A 13,959-nucleotide genomic window follows, 5' to 3' on the forward strand; every position below is an offset into this window, starting at 1 on the left:
TGAGTCAGCAGGGTTCAAGCCCTACTTCAGGTAATAGGTAAAAGTCTAGTGTAGTTCTAAAGGAGGACTACAAGGTCAGAGATGCTGTCTTTCACATGAGATGTTAAACGGAAGCTCCATCTACTGTAACAGGTGAATGTATTAGATCACATGGTGTTATTTAAAGGGAAATAGGACTACTCCCAAATGTTATGCCTGATATTTATCTACTGACATTACCAAAACAGTTGTCATAAGATAAGATCTCTTTATTAGTCACATGTACATTGAAACACACAGTGAAATGCATCTTTTTGCGTAGAGTGTTCTGGGGGCAGCCTGCAAATGTCGCTACGCTTCCGATGCCAATGTAGCATGCCCACAACTTCCTAACCTGCACGTCTTTGGAATGTGGGAGGCAACTGGAGCGCCCGGAGGAAACCCACGCAGACACGGGGAGAATGTACAAACTCCTTACAGACAGCGGCCGGATTTGAACCCAGGTCTCTGGCCCTGTAATAGCGTTACGCTAACCGCTACGCTACTGTGCCTGCCACAAACATCATTGTGTTGTTTGTGGGAAGCCTGCTGTACATAAGTTGTTTGCTGGGTTTTGTGCATTGTATCGGTAACCACATTGCACAAGTATCCCTGAAGGGGATGTGACAGGTGTTATAGAAATGCAGGTTATTTTGTGTTAAGTGTTGGATTCGGTCCAAATTAATATTCATGCTTCCCAAATACTTTTGGGTTACGTTCTGATGCTACTGTCAATGGTCCAGGTTCTGAATGCAAATATTCTTTGTGTGTTTGGGTTGCTGCTATTTTAAAACGGTGAGAAAGAGGGCTCAGTCATCACAACAGGGGTTGAGCTTCAGCACAGGGTTATATTCACCCAGAGTTGCCTTTCTTTCAAGTGTGTAGCCATTTAGTTATGAAGGGGTATTGGAAAATGGGAGCTCTCTCCCCAAAGAGCTGCTGGTGTCAGACAGTGGGTTCAGTAGGGAACTTTGAAACTCCAAGTGCGATAACCTTTGTTGCAGACAAGTATCACAATGACACATGTCAGCCACAATCCCCTTGAGCAGAGTCAGGGTGGTGTGCAACTTGCAGCTGGTGGTGTCCCTGTGTGGCTGAAGTCCTTTTTCATCTAGGTGCTGGAAGTGTTGTCAGAATAGTCTGCTGTATGCTTTGTAGATAGCACACACTACAGCCAATGTGTGCCATTAGTGGTGTGAATGAATGCTTCGGGTGAAGAATGGGGTGCCAATCAAGTGAGCTGCTATGCCCTAGATGGTGTTGACCTTGAGAGCTGGAGCTGCACTCATTCAGCCAAGTGGAGACCATTCCATCGCACTCCTGATGTGCCTTGAAGATGATGGAAAGGCTTTAGGGTGTCAGGAGGTGAGTCACTTGCCACAGGATAGCACACACTACAGCCTCTGACTTGCTCTTGTGGCCACAGCATTCGCAAGGCTGGTCCAGGTGAATTCTGGTCTGTGCTGACACCTGGGATGTTGATGGTGGAGGAATCGGTGATGGTAATGCCATTGGATGTCCATATTTTCAAGTCATAGTCGCACAGCAGGCCCTTCGGCCCAATATATCCATGCTGACCCTTTTGCCCACATTAGGACAGTATTCTTTTGTGCCTTGTCTATTTGAGTGTCTCTCTAAATGCCTCTTAAATGTACTGATTGAATCTGATTCTGCCACCTCCTCTGGCAGCACGTTTCTGATATCAACGACTCTGTTTTTTTAAAAAAAAAGCTTGCCCCTCGAGTCTCTTTTAAAACTCCTCCCTCTTTTTGATACCCCTCCCCTGGGAAAAAGACTCTGGCTGCGTACCCTATCTCTGCCTCTCATAATCCTATATACTTCTGTCAGGTCACCCCTCAGCCTCTTTTTAAACAGACGCCCAGTATATGAGCACTAAAGACAAGGCTGAAGTACTTGCAATCACGTTCAGTCAGAAGGAGATGATCTGCTTTGGCTTCCTGTACGTTCTTCCCGTGTCTGCATGGGTTTCCTCAGGGTGCTCCAGTTTCTTCCCACGTTCCAAAGACGTACAGGTTAGGAGCTGTGGGTGTGCTATGTTGGCGCCGGAAGAGTAGCGACACTTGCGGGCTGCCACCAGAACATTCTCAGTAATGCAAAATGGCACATTTCAGTGTGTGTTTCGACATGCATGTGACTAATAAATATCTTATCTCCTGTGGTGTTGGGAATCTCAGGGAGGAAGCTGAGAGAGATTATCTCTGACTGAATGTGTGATAGTGTGGAGGGCTGTCGGAGCTTACAGAGGGATATTGATAGGATGCAGAGCTGGGCTGAGAAGTGGCAGATGGAGTTCAATCTGGAGAAGTGTGAGGTGGTACACTTTGGAAGGACAAACTCCAAGGCGGAGTACAAGGTTAATGGTAGGATTCTGGGCAGTGTGGAGGAGCAGAGGGATCTGGGGGTTCATATCCACAGATCACTGAAAGTTGCCTCACAGGTGGATAGGGTAGTTAAGAAAGCTTATGGGATGTTAGCTTTCATAAATCGTGGGATTGAGTTTATGAGCCGTGAAGTAATGTTGCAGCTTTACAAAACTCTGGTTAGACCACACTTAGAGTACTGTGTCCAGTTCTGGTCGCCTCATTATAGGAAGGATGTGGAGGCATTGGAGGGGGTGCAGAGGAGATTTTGGATTAGAGAGTATGGATTATGAGGAGAGACTAATGAAGCTAGGGCTTTACTCTGGAGAGGAGGGGGATGAGGGGAGATGTGATAGAGGTATACAAAATATTAAGAATAGATAGAGTGGACAGCCAGCGCCTCTTCCCCAGGGCACCAATGCTCAATACAAGAGAGCATGGCTTTAAGGTAATGGGTGGGAAGTTCAAGGGAGATGTCAGAGGGAGGTTTATCACCCAGAGAGTGGTTGGTGCATGGAATGTGCTGCCTGGGGTGGTGGTGGAGGCTGATACGTTGGGCAAGTTCAAGAGGTTGTTAGATAAGCATATGGAAGAATTTAAAATTGAGGGATATGTGGGAGGAAGGGGTTAGATAGTCTTAGGAGTGGTTTGAAGGTCGGCACAACATGGTGGGCCGAAGGGCCTGTATTGTGCTGTATTGTTCTATGGTTCTGTGAATGTGATTGCAAGAACTTCAGCTTTGTCTTTAGGCCTCAACATACTGGGCCCTGCCGTGGTTGAGAATGAAGATGTACCTGTAGTCTCCTTCCACTTCTCCTCCCATTCTATGTTTAATGGCCATCACCATTCATGACTAAATGTGGCAGGACTACAGAGCTTTGATTTGATCTAGCAACGTGGCAGTCCTTCAGTACTAGACAGGGAACATATCACTTGAGTCACTGGTCTTGAGCACAAAGAGCTGAGGAGTCTCTTCCTGTTTCCATTGCTCTAACCTTGCTGCAATTGAAATAGGAAATGCAAGAAGAGGATGCAACCAGTAGTGTCGACAAGCACAATCTTATCGCAGAGCATAACGTTTCTCCTATTGTAATGTAATACTGATTTCTATCTATTTGTGTGTTGCATAAACACAGATTTCACGGTGCTGAGAAGCAATAGTTTTCATTACAGATTTATTCTCAGTTGTATTAGAACGCAGCTCTGCTGATTTTAGTCACCCTATATTTGAACTCAAACTCAACATGTTAGATAAGGGCGTCTCTTGGGGCTGTCCGTGATGGGCCAGTGTGGTGATCAGATTAGCATCTGACTTGAAGTCAGTGCTGTTAGCAGCTGTTTCAGGCCCCACTCAGCATGTGTGTCAGCACAGATACAGTACACAGAATACTGACTGCGTGTTTCAGCCATGTTGGTATAATAATACCTGCATCTCATTCTCCCACAGGTCCAGATTTCATAGTGTTGCATAAAGTACCAGTCCCCATTGAACACGGGACTATTTATTTTGAGAGCAAGGGAGTGTGAAGGAATTCCTGTTTGCTGTGTTTTGGAGGGGACTGTGTTGGTAACACATGCTTGTCCATCTGTAATTTGACTTCTTAAGATGTTTGTGCATTTGCTACTGCCCTCTGTTTGCCCCTCTCACTGACCCACACCTACTGCTACTACAAAGCAGGACATCTCGGTTTAATCTCATCTTGGTGGATCAAATAAAGTGGGTGTCGCTGGAAGTCCTTCAGTGTAGCTGTTACTGGCTGGCTTGGCAGCTTGGTTCTTGTACCAATCTAGTCCCCTTGCTCTGTTCCACCAATGAACTTAGATCCACCCCAACCTTGGATTAAGGGGAAGAGTTAAATCTTTTCCTCCCAGCATTTCTCAGCTCTGGACAAACCTCAGCAGGCTGTGCTTCAACCAGCTCCTTCCTCAATTTCAAGAGTGCAGGATCAGGAAAGGGGTGATCTGTCCCTCCAGCCAGTTTTGCCATTCAGTTAGATCATGATTGATCTGTACCATAACTCCATTTGGATCCATATCACTTAATGTAACTAAATTGAGAGATCTAAAAGTTGTGCAGGAGCCAGGGGTATGTATGTGCAATAATCCTTAGTGGTAGAACGTGTTGAGGGTGATTATTGAAATATCCTACGATCGTAAAAAGAAGTATGGAGTACAAAAGCAGGAAAATTATGTTAAACCTGTGCAAAGCACTGGATGGGTTACAATGTAATGCATTCAGTTCTGTTCACCTTACAATAGAAAGGTTGTGAATGTTTCGGGAGGAGCAATTTTGGGCACAGGGGTAGACTGGAGAAGCTGGGGTTGTTCTCCTTGGAGCAGCGAAGGTTGAGAAATAATGGTTTCTAACAACACCCGGGCATGTCCTGGCTGTACATTTAAGGTTATGCCCCCTTGCTCTGAACTCCACTACTTGAGGAAGTTGTTTCTCACCATGTACCCTATCATACCTTTGGTCACTTAAACAACCCAATCAAATATCAACAGACCTGTTTGTTTTCTAGTTGGTGATGGAATGTGGGATGTGCAATGATCAGTAAGCTGGCAGGTGTTTGGGGGCAGAATAGCTGGAAGCAGGAAGCCATGAGGTGGTAAGCCCAGAAATATTTAGGTACTCTTTAAATCTTGCAGATAACTGTGCAAAATGATGCATTGGAGGTTTCCATTATCTTGGGAATTCAAAAACCAGGGATCAGAAACATAGATAAGATTTCTTTGTTAGTCACATGTACATTGAAACGCTCAGTGAAATGCATCTTTTGCGTAGAGTGTTCTAGGGACAACATGCAAGTGTCGCCACGCTTCTGGTGCCAACATAGCATGCCCATAACTTCCTAACCTGTATCTCTTTGGAATGTGGGACAAAACCGGAGTACCCGGAGGGAACACACACAGACACGGAGAAAGTACAAACTCCTTACAGCAGCCGGAGTTGAACTTGGGTTGCTGGCGCTGTAATAGCGTTACGCTAACTGGTACACTAGAGATCTGAATAATCCAAATGAGTTTTTGTATTTGTTTTCTCTTAATAATCAAATGTATCACCTCTTGAGAACTTACGAGGATGGATGAGGGAGGGTGGAACAGGATTGGCTGGGGATATAGATCACTCCACGTGGTATAAGTGATGTAATGTCCCTTTGCTGTTTGTGGCTGGCTGTTGAGGGATGGGAAGTTACAATGTTATGAAAAAGACAAGTCTCTGAAAGCTATTTTGGAGCTCTTGTTCTGAGTTGGGAGTCTTGTATGGGGATTATTTATTTGTAACTGTGAAATAATGATGAACATAGTCATACAGTACAGAAACAGGCCGTTCTGCCCAACTGGTCCATACCGACCAAGATTCCCATCTAAGCTAGTCCTGTTTGCCCACATTTGGCCCATATCCCTGCAAACCTTTCCTATCCATGTATCTGTCCAAGTACCTTTTAAATGCTGTTCATGTACCTGCCTCAATCACTTCCTCTGGCAGCTCGTTCCACATACTGACCACCCTCTGGGTGGAAACATTGCCCCTCGGGTTCCTGGTTAAATCTCTCCCCCCTCACCTTAAATCTATGCCCTCCAGTTCTTGATTCCCAATCCTGGGAAAAAGACTCTACGCATTGACCCTCATGATTTTATACACCTCTATAAGATCATCCCTAATTCTCCTACACACCAATGAAAAAAGTCCCAACCTGCTCAATGTCTCTCCATAACTCAGTCCCACAAGTCCCAGCAACATCCTCGTAAATCTCTGCACTATTTCCAGCTGTACATCTGAAGAGATTTGTTAGCGTGAGCCCCTTGAGTGACCTTCACCCTTCAGCTACCTTACTGCTGAAGTAGTCAGGAAACAAAAGCTTTTTTCCTGGTTATGGAGCCCTTGGCTTTGGATATATGGCAGCATGTAAAGTACTGCCATGCCATCTTACTACTGGTACACGTCTTGGTAAACCCACTTGGCATCTCACCAATGCCACTCACCCTTGCAATCACACTGATGCTGTTGTTACCTGAAATACTGATCAATTGTAGATATCAGTGAGTGTGAATTATAAATGTTTTGAGTCAATAGAAAGTGAATCAAGAGTCTGTTGTCATCAGCTTGTAGCTGTTTTCCCCTTTTTATCAAGATGTGTTTTGCTAGTTTCATGATTGCAGCTGCATTTTGTCAGGAATTTAGAAGAACGAGAGGTGATCATCTTGAAATGTGCAAAATTGAGGTGGACACTGTGTAGACGTTTTCGCTTATAGGGATTGTAGACTCTTGGTACAAGGAGTCATCCATTTAACATGGAGATGAAGTGAAATTCTAACTCCCAGAAAGTGTCAATCTTTGGAATTTTCTACCCCAGAGAGAGGGGAGGCTAAATCATTAAAGATATTCAAGGTGGAAAATAGACAGATTTTTTGTTCATAAAGATTGGGGGGGGGGGGGGGGGGGCGTTTGGAGAACAGAAGGAAAGTGGAGCAGAAGCCAGGATGACACCAGCCCTGGTCTCACTGGCTGATGGTCCTGATTGGAAAAGAACACCCACTGGGCAAGATACCAAGTCAGAACAATGGCTCCGAAGAAACTTTCTTATTTGTACAGTTCACTTCCACAGGATGTTGCTGGCTGCTGCACGCCCAATCCAATGTTTGTGGAATCTCATCTGTCTGTATTATGGGCAGACCCAGAGTCTATTTGTATATAGGAAGCTCCTGTAACAATTAATCCGTCTGATGGTGCAGATTGAGACTTAAGTATTTCCCAGGGCCTTTGGAGAGGGGGGCTGAGCAACAGATAGAGGTTCCACAGGATGCTAAATGAACAAAAAGCCATTAGTTCTCTGAAAACACAATGCTAATGGCGCGCACTACTGTTAGTAGGAGCTTGATGTACCACGTACCAAGTTATGTTCTTTATAGTGAGCAGTGACCACACTTAAAAATAATTCATGTGATGTCCTGAAGTCAGGGTTGCTAAATAAATGCAGGTTTTCCCTTTATTTGTTTCACTGTTAATTATTAAAACTATTTAACAGTTAATAATTATTAAAAGTATTAAACAGAGGTCAAGACTGCTCCCCAGGGTACTTGGAAGCAGATTAGGAGAGTTATCCTTGGTGTCCTGGCTGGTATTTATCCTTCAACCACCATCACTGAAAAAGAAGCAGATTACCTGGTCTCCCATCTTGCTGCTTGTGGGAGCTTGTTGTATAAAAATGAACTGTTGGGTTTCCTGTTTAGAGCTTTGTGGCTTGAGAGGTTACTACACAAATGCATGCAATTTGAGGGGAAACGTGAGGGAAATAATGCAGTGTACCTGCACAGAATAAATAACGTTCAATGAACCATCGAACAATACAGCACAATACAGGCCCTTCGGCCCACCATGTTGTGCCGCCCTTAAGGTAATGTGTCTCTAAACCCAAAACCCTTAAGTGACTTAGTGGCTACTGTAAGCCAGTTATTTTACCCACAGCCAGCTCCCAGAGTGAAGGTCATCAACTTGGTGAAAGGCACTCTTTGGTCTGCCTGAAACTTGTTGGTCTTCTGGCACTGCGAGATGTCTGTAGGGGAATGCTGCCGGCTGGCACATTCCAGGTTGCAGGAGTACGTGCTGAGGGACACACTGAAGCTGGGTGCAGCCAACACAAAGGCTTGTTGGGAAGGAACTACAGTTTAGGGTTCTTCTGCCACTGGAGAGGAAGGGGTGGGGACAGGCGAGAAATCCCCTAAATATTGTAAATATGGGACTAGGTAGCTTCCAGGGAGCCACACGTGTGGCATCGGTGTGTGTGTGTGTATATGTGTGTATATATACACACATATATATGTGTGTGTATATATATTGTGTATATATGTGTGTGTATATATATAAAGGTAACACTAATGAATGATCTGTACAAGAATGTAAAGGTTTGCACTGTTTTGTAATTGTATATATGTTGTCTTTTATTATGAATAAAGTTTATTTTGAATTTAAAAAAATCCTTTAGAAGTATTGCCTCTGCAGAGCTAATGGTAAATATGATTTGCCGATAGCAGTCATTAACAGGTCAGAAAAGATTGTCTGGCATGGTTTTTGTTGTTAAATCACATCAGGCAGCTCGCTACTGCTCTCTGTACAATGACAGACCACAGGAGGAGGCAGTTCACCCCTCCCTGGCCTTGCTGGGTTTGTGAAAGCTCTCTCCAATTGTTCTTCCTCCCCTTCATGCTACAAGTGTAGGAGCTGGACATGTGTTTTGAATATCTATTATTTTTCTTAAGTACTGAACAAAGCTCTGCAGTTTTTTTGCAAGACTAAGCATCTATTTATATAAAGCTTACTGAACGAACAGTAGCTCCCAACCTTGTCCTGTGTTGATGTTTCAGCTTCCTGCGTATTTTTAGCCATTATGGTTGGGTAATGTAATCTGGACATATGTGGGAAAATTTTCCTTCAAAACTTAGTTACAAAAATAGTTAAAATATAGTTGAATGGTTAAAAAATAGTTAAGTAATAAAAATAGTTGCAAGGAAATATAAAAGCTTGAGAGCACGTACTACCAGAATCGAGGACAGCTGCTATCCCGCTTTTATCAGACTCTTGAATGGACTTCTCATTGTTAAAAGATGAACCCTTGATCTTTTGATCTCCAAATCTACCTTGCCTTGGCCCTTGTACTTTATTTGTCATAGAATCATATCATACAGCAGGGAAACAGGCCCTTTGGCCCAACTGGTCCATGCTAACCAAAGTTTCCATCTAGGCTAGTCCCATTTGCCCAGGTTTGGCCCAAATCCCTCTAAACCTTTCACTTGTCTACCTGCACTGCACTTTCTCTGTAATTGCAACACTATATTCTGCATTTTTTTTTCTTTTTTGCTACCTCGATGTTATTATGTGTGGCGTGATCTGTCTGGATAGAATGCAAAGCAAAAGAAGAGCTTTTTGCTGTATCCCAGTACATGTGACCATAATATACCATGACCATAGTTGCTCTAGCCCCCTGCCAAAAGCTACATGGTAAAGATACTAAACATAATGGTAAATGGTTGTTCAAAAGTGGGCATTGTAGTTGCATTCTGTGCACACACGTTACTTTGGGACTAGAGACCTGCCTACTGATTACTGCAATTTGCTCTCCCGTCTTGTGGAGACTGCCTTTGAACACCACAAAATGATCTGCCTTGTCAAAAGTTGTCTTGTTAACCAGCCAGAACATAGCCAGCCTTCCAATTAGCATTTTCCAAGTAGTCTTTTTTTTCCCTGTATTGTCTTTTTGCTCTCCAGTTTGTTGGTTGCGTAGGGTTGTACTTTATCAGTTCTGCATTGTCAAGTTCACGATGAGGTTGGGGGTGGAGGAAAAAGTCATGAGTGTTCTTTCAGCTGTTAGTGCTTGGTAAACAAACCTCATATAATCCATTAGCTGCTTACTGGACTGATGGGCCTTTTGTGTCAAAGCTAATTTATAGATGTCAATTTTGCCCGTGGGTTTCACGATTGTCCTGATATATTCATGTGCTTTCCCACATTTCTTGCTTAACATTTGAAAGGAGCTGTTGAGGTTGAAAATGTATTTGTCAAGTTCTTTGGTAGTGGGTGTTAAAAGAAAGAAAAAGACTTGCATTTATGTAGTGGCTTTCATCTCCATTTCAGGATAGTCCAAAGTGGATTTTAATCAAGGATATAAACTCGAAAAGCTTTTCCTTTCACTTAGGTAATCCCTCAGTTGGTTTTGTGGGTTCTTGGGTGGTGAACATCTATAATTTGTAAGGTGGTTGGATCCTCTCTCCACTTCTGTAGATCTTTCATCTGGTCCCGATCTGTGGTCTCAATGTTCCCAAAACCATCCCAAATGCTCTTTCCATGATCTTCATTGATTATGGGTCAGGGATTCCTAGAAATCAGAGGGAAAGTTGCATTTCTTCAAGAAGGTTTCGAGCACATCCTTTGATTTTTTAAAAAAATGTCTCCCTCTTCCCACTTGGTAATCTCCTGCCATGACAAAGCTTAGAATAGAGTGTCTGTCTGTTTCAGAAATCTGTTTTCAGGCTCGTGAATGATGTGGCCTGGCTAACAAAGCCAACTAAGTCTAACCAGGACTTCTGTGCTTGGGATGTTGGATTGCGAGAGGATCCTAATGTTGCTTTGTTTATCCATCCAGTGAATTTGGAGGATTTTGCAGAGACAACATTGGTGTTTTTTTTTAAGTGCCTTTTGACTTGAAGAGTGGCTTTTGTGCTAATGTAAGAAATATGACATCCAGATCGCGCATAGTAGAGGCATTGCTTCACAGCACCAGCAACCCAGGTTCAATTGTGACCTCTGGTGCTGTCTGTGTGGAGTTTTCATGTTCTCCCTGTGACCATGTGGGTTTCTTTCGGGTGCTCCGGTTTCCTCCCACATCCCAAAGGCGTGTGGATCGGCAGGTTAATTAGCCTCTGAAAATTGCCCCTAGTGTGTAGGTGAGGGGTAGAATCTGGGGGAGATGATGGAAATGTGGGGAGAATAAGAAATTTAAGGTAGGGTGAGTGTCAATGGGTGGTTGATGGTTGGCATGGACGAGGTGCCTGAAGGGCCTGTTTCCCCGCTCTATCTCTTTGTGACAGATTGCTTTCAGAAATGCCAGTTGAAGCAGAAATATTGCTTGGAAATGCAGGGGAGAATTGTGCTCTGGGTCTTTAATGCCAACCTGAGAGGGTGGACGGGTCCTTGGTTTAATATCTCTTCCAAAAGAAGGCGTGTGCAACAATGCAGCACTCCCTTACTGGAGCAGCAGCAGAGATCTTTGTGCCCAAGTCTCTGGACTGCGATGTGAACCCACAATTTTCCACCTCAGAAGCAAGAGCACTACCACTCATTGTCACAGCGCTGCGTCAGGTATAGGGACAGGTAAGTTACCAGTATACATTGCCATTCAGCCCATCCAGTCGCTAGCAGCTCCCAGCAAAGTACAGGTGAGCCTCACGTGATGGGGTGACGGGGGGTGCGTTCCCAGAAAATGGTCCGCATCACGATTTTCCTTGGTGCATCATCTGCACGTGTCAAGAAATTTGCCCTTACAGAATTCACAAATCACTACCTAAAAATTTGAGATAAGGAATAAGATCGAATCTCACAGAATTTATGTTGGGTGGGGTGGAGAAAGTAAACATTCTTTTTCAACTCTCATTTCTTGATGCACAGATGACACGGTTTCATGTTATGGAAAATCACGATACGGACCTTTTTCTAGGAACACAGATCCTTTTCCAACCCCCCCCCATGGAACTTGGAGTTGCCTATATTCTAAAATATAGACTACAAATGACATCATCTGATGTTAGGGCAGAGGGAAGCATCAGGAGGAAGGAATCCACAGAGCAGTTCCACATTGAATTCATTGGGTCATTTGCAGGTCAGTACCAGATAGAGTCGACACGTGGACGTGGAGATGACATATTTCTTTATTGAAAGAAAATTTTAAACATGCCTTTCAGGCAAAGGGAACCTATATAAGCATGAATATATGTTTATATGAATGTTAAATGGCCCTTAAATCCAATGGAAAATGTTGGAGAAGCTCGTTCCCTCAGAGAGCAGTCAGAACCTGGAACTTGTAGATCATAGAATAGGAACAGGCTCCTCAGCCCACAATGTTGTGTTGAACTAATTAAGCTAATGATGCCTAGTTGCATTACTCCCTTCTGCCTGTACATGATGCATGTCCCTGCAAGTTCATGTGCCTTATCTAAGAGCCTCTTAAACACTTATCACAGCATGGAGTGCTTGAGGTGACAGCTGAGCTGCATTTCAGGGTAATTTGGGTAAGAACAAGTGTGAGAGGAATGGAAGGCTGGGTTGACCAGGTGAGATGCAGAGGTGCAGCCCATATGCACCATATCAACACCAAATGTAGACTGGTTGGTCTGAATGGCCTTGTTCTGTACTGTAAGATTCTTCGGAATATGTGAATGTACTAGCCTGACTACACTTGATTCTGAAGTCCCTGAGAAACTGCACTTCAGGGAGAACTGAGGTTTAAAAGTCCAGTCTTTTCTTTGTGGCCAGGATTCCAAGATGTATTGTGCATTTTTGTCTGAGCTCAGTTTCTTAAACTGTGAAACTCATGTGGTGGTAAGAGCCCAGTTGGTTCACAGTCAACTAACAAAGGAGTAAGTTATGGCAATGATCATAGGTGACAAGCAAATTCTTTGTGTGAAAAGTTTATTTCCTACTGAAAACAAAGTGTCTAATTCTGTAACTTGAGGGGTCCAGTGTAGATGCTACAGAGTGATAGTTTGCAATCAGGTATCCAGTTTGGATGTAGGATTTAAAAATCCAAATGGGTCCTCTCTTGAAATAATGCACATAATGTGTGTTTCATTGTGTGTTATCAGAATCAGGTTTATTATCACTGATACATGTCATGAAATTTGTTGTTTTGCGGTAGCAGTACAGTGCAAGACATAAAAATTACTGTAAGTTACAAAAATAAATAGTGCAAAAGGTGAATAACGAGGTAGTGTTCATGGACCATTCAGAAATCTGATGGTGGAGGGGAAGAAGCTGTTCCTGAATCATTGAGTGTGGGTCTTCAGGCTCCTGCACCTCATCCCCGATGGTAGTAATGAGAAGAGGGCATGTCCCAGATGGTAAGGATGGATGCTGCCTTCTTGAGGCACCACCTCTTGAAGATGTCCTTGATGGTGGGGAAGGTTGTGCCCGTGATGGAGCTGGCTGAGTCTACAACCCTCTGCAGCCTCTTTCGATCTTGTGATTTGGAGCCTCCATACCAGGGGCTGATGCAACCAGCCAGAATGCTCTCCATCGTACATCTGTAGAAATTTGCAAGAGTCTTTCCAAATCTCCTTAAGCTCTTAATGAAGTAGAGTTGCTGGCATGCCTTCTTCGTGATTGCATCAATGTGCCTGTGATGCTGCTGCAAGCAAGTTTTTCATTGTACCTGTACCTCACCGTACTTGTGCACATGACAATAAACTCGACAAGACTTGAATTACTTCAAGTCTGCCAACCATATGGGTCATTTGGCCAACTGGTTCACGCTGGTGTGTATGCTCCATCCAAGCCTCCTGCCACCCTTCCATCTCACCCCACTCTCCCGTGAGATGCAACTGCACTGCTCACTTCAGCCTCTCAACACGAATGCTGCAGCAGTCCTTCTGTAGCCAAAGCAGGAAGGCTGATGGTTTCCACTGTCCTCACCCTCTGTGGGTGAAGATACCTGGAAGTCAACATTTTCAAGTACTGACCCCTCCAGCACCGCCTGTCTTCCAGAACAGTTTCTCGTTCTGCCCTTCTAATGTGCTTGGCATGCTGCCAGTACATTCCAAATGCCAATTAAGGCCCTGGAAGACTTTAATTGGGAGAACACTGGGTTCTGTGCTTGAGCAATTAATTACCAGCCAGCCTGGCTGAAATGTGATGACTGTACTAATGAGGCTTTAGTTGTCAGGAAGGAAGCCCAGGATGCTAAGGTTTAGATCAGTGATATTTAAATGCATCACTTCCTAACCTCAGATATGGAAGGACTGTTACGGCATTTCATTTGCATTGAGGTGATCATTGTATTCTTCTTGATGT

At 44.0% G+C, this 13,959-nt stretch overlaps 1 protein-coding gene across 8 annotated transcripts in view; it reads left to right on the forward strand.

The window, feature by feature from the left end:
- ndst2a (N-deacetylase/N-sulfotransferase (heparan glucosaminyl) 2a) overlaps window positions 1–13,959 on the forward strand; it is a 432,751-nt gene that overhangs the window by 279,403 nt on the left and 139,389 nt on the right. The gene's annotated exons all lie outside the window — the stretch shown is intronic.

Source organism: Pristis pectinata, chromosome 30 (assembly GCF_009764475.1).
Source record: "Pristis pectinata isolate sPriPec2 chromosome 30, sPriPec2.1.pri, whole genome shotgun sequence".
NCBI classification, from domain to species: Eukaryota; Metazoa; Chordata; class Chondrichthyes; order Rhinopristiformes; family Pristidae; genus Pristis; species Pristis pectinata.